The sequence below is a fragment of the Poecilia formosa genome, unplaced genomic scaffold (assembly GCF_000485575.1).
Source record: "Poecilia formosa unplaced genomic scaffold, Poecilia_formosa-5.1.2 Scaffold72, whole genome shotgun sequence".
In the NCBI taxonomy this organism is placed as follows: domain Eukaryota; kingdom Metazoa; phylum Chordata; class Actinopteri; order Cyprinodontiformes; family Poeciliidae; genus Poecilia; species Poecilia formosa.
The window spans coordinates 2,279,721-2,282,960 of NW_006800011.1; the positions used below are offsets into that span (position 1 = coordinate 2,279,721).

Consider the following 3,240-nt stretch of genomic DNA (forward strand, 5'->3'; position numbering starts at 1 on the left):
CCAACCAACCAACCAACCAACCAACCAACCAACCAACCGTTCATCCATCCAGCCAAGTTGACTTACCATTCAGAAACCACTTGCTACATTCTCGTTGGTTGTGCAGGAGGCTCCACTTCTACTTTTCAAAGATGTATTATCATAGTATAATTGAGCATCTGTTTGCAGCCATTTTCACCTGCCTGTGTAAACATTGAGTTGGCCAGCAGCCACATAAACGGCTCAAAGTGACTAAAATCTCATTTTATAATAATTATTTTATTCAAAAAGTATACTGAACATGTTTTGTGTAGACCACCTGCCTTAACTTGTTCAAGGAAGCATAACAGACATTCCATGAAAACAGTCAGATACGAGAGAAAACTGAAAAACTAGTGATGGAAGAAAGTTTACGGACCAGGAAGCTAAATATGAAGAAATCAGGTATAACTGAAGATTATGTTTAAAATATAGTGTTCTCATAAAATGAAGGTATTATTAACAGTTTAAGCCTCATGAAAAACTTCAGTGGAGTTCATTTATAGAACTTGTTCATCAAATACCAACCTGATAATTACTTTGGGTCTGTGAGTCTCAGCAGGCCTCTCATGGCTCCGTCAGAGAGCTCTGCAGAATGAAAAAGGTTTTCCGAAACCACCAAGGAGCTTGACGAACTGTCAGAAATAGCAGCAGACCTCCAGAGCTTGGTCCACTGCAGCATTTACACACCTCTGGAGAGTCTCTCTCAGTCAGGTCACAAACACTTCGCGGTGCCTCAAGTGTCGGTGGAAGTACTAGAGCTATTTTGAGTCCTGCATCGTTTCTTACGGACTATGCCATATTTTTACTCCTTTATCTTCAAAACAATTTGTAAAAGAGGATAATCAGATATTTATAGATCAATTCATGCACACGCTAGACCAGGGGTGCCGCCAGGAATCTTGGGCCCCCCGACAAAAATTTTGATTGGGCCCCCCAATGTGGAACTGCTGTTAAATCTTTTGGGTCCATTTGATCCATCAAAAGTGTCACAATTTTAAAGGCTTGCAACTTGCTTTCTTTGGTTTAATACTGATACTAGCACAATATTTTCTGCTCATGAATTTTACATCCAACAGTCCACATCCAATATGCAAGTAGGTTGCTTAAATTTTTTCTGTTAGTTTTAGATTACTGAAATATCTCCCCATGAGCAACAGTCAAAAGCAATGTGCAACTACACATAAAGCAATCCAGACTTCTCAAAAATGCTATGTAGTTGGATTTTATTCAAGCTGCAGTACATAACTTTAATAAAAAAATATATGTTCTCCATCTTGTTAAAGCTGTCATTTCCTCTCATGTCTCATAACAAACTGTCTCAGTTTGTTATGAGACAGATAATCTGTGAAAACAATCAATGTTCTCCACCTCGTCCCTGAATTACTATTACTAGCTAAAGTAATGCAATGTTCTGACCAAAACAACCAATCAGAACCAGGACGAGGGTCTTCTTCATTTACTCACTGCTAAATGTGCTAATGGTGGAGAAACAACTTATCATTACAGGAAAAATGTTTTTCTGCTGTCATTGGTAGCTATGCTAACTAGACTGAGCATTCACAACAGGCTATGCTAGCTGCAGCACAGAGCGATGGGGAGGGAGGATGAGCAGCACCATGAAATTGTGATTTACAGCACTAAAACTCTCATGCCACAGACTCATCTGCTGTTAAGTGTGGTAAAAGGTACAAGGACAAGTTATGAAAGTCTTGGTAATTTTTTTTCTTAATTCATTAAATGCTAGTTAAAAGGAGGCAAACAGTAGCCTGTAGCTAAGCTAACTATGCTAAATCTCAGAATCTGACTTTAATCTCAGAATTCTGAGATTAAAATCAGAACTTTTTTTTTTTTTTTTCCAGTGGCTCCAATCCTCTTCCGTAAATATAGTATACAGACTTCATAATCTGCACTCTTTTGGTTGAATGCAGTGTTTATTTCCACTTTGGCTTTATGTTGTTTAGTTTTTATTCATGTATGTTTTTTGTTAATGGAGACTGAGAATCCATTTTATTTTTGTTTTTAGTTGTTTTGTTTATTTAGTTTATTAGTTCCAGTATTATGTGTTCTTTTGAAAATAAAGTGTATTTATGCAGAGGCGCAAAAAGTGGGTATGCAGCGTATGCAACGCATAGGGGCGCAGCACCAGAGGGGGCGCCAAAACCCCGTCTGGAGGGGGCGACGTGCCGATTATGTTTTCCCATACAGTTCAGCGCGCCTCACGCTCCTTCACCCCTCGCACATAACGAGGTACATGTAGCGAGTTTTCCACTCCACGTAGCGTCGCCTCGGTGGGGGGGGGGGCGATTTATGTTTTCGCATCCACCTGAATAATGTGCAGTTGCGCCACTGTATTTATGGCAGGAAATCACATGCATTACTAGTCATTTCCATTAAATTAGTGTCAAAAAATCTTGAAACAATATTATTGTTTATCACAATAATTTTTTAGACAATTAATCGCTCGGCAAAATTTGTTATCGTGACAGGCCTACTCTTACCTTTCACTCTCTCTCTCTCTTTTTCTATTTTTTGAAAACCTGACTATAATTTATCTTAGCAGCATAGTAACAGCTACAGCCATTCTTGTCTTCTACTGACTGCTGCTGATCACCGTCACTGTCAAGCGCTCGAAGCAGGAACAAACCATTTCATGCTGATCCAGGGGGGTTCAGGGAAAATATTGATGTGTGTTTTTTGGTCTGGGAGTGACAACATAAAATTTTTACTGCTAAAAACAATCTTCAAAAACACAATATGATTAATTTTGTAATTGACATGGCCCCAATTTTTTTAATTTTATTTCAGTGAACAAAAAATAAATAAATAAATTGTGGAGGGCCCCCTGTCGCCCAGGGGCCCTTAGAATTATCATAACTTTTCCCTCGTATATGGCGCCCCAGCGCTAAACACCCCAGAAAAGTAATATTTGTTGTAATTAATTAGACACAAAAGTCTGAACTTCTCAAATACTTGAAAGTTTTTCTTCTGTTTGTTCTTAATTGAGTGAAGAGTATTTTACTAATTTAATATTAAAAAATTAGAAGAGTGTAAAATGACTACGTCTTCAATCATGTTTTATTAAATTACAATTAGTTTCAATCGATTAACTAATGACGTTCTTTTAGGGTTGTAGTTTGGCCGCCATCCAGTAGAGGGCGACGCTGGCAGTGGTGGGAAGTAACGAAGTACAAGTACTTCGTTACTGTACTTAAGTACAGT

General features: G+C 38.4%; 1 protein-coding gene across 2 annotated transcripts in view; it reads left to right on the forward strand.

Annotated features, from left to right (window-relative positions):
• gpr158a (G protein-coupled receptor 158a) overlaps positions 1-3,240 on the forward strand; it is a 71,191-nt gene that overhangs the window by 33,949 nt on the left and 34,002 nt on the right. The window lies entirely within an intron of this gene.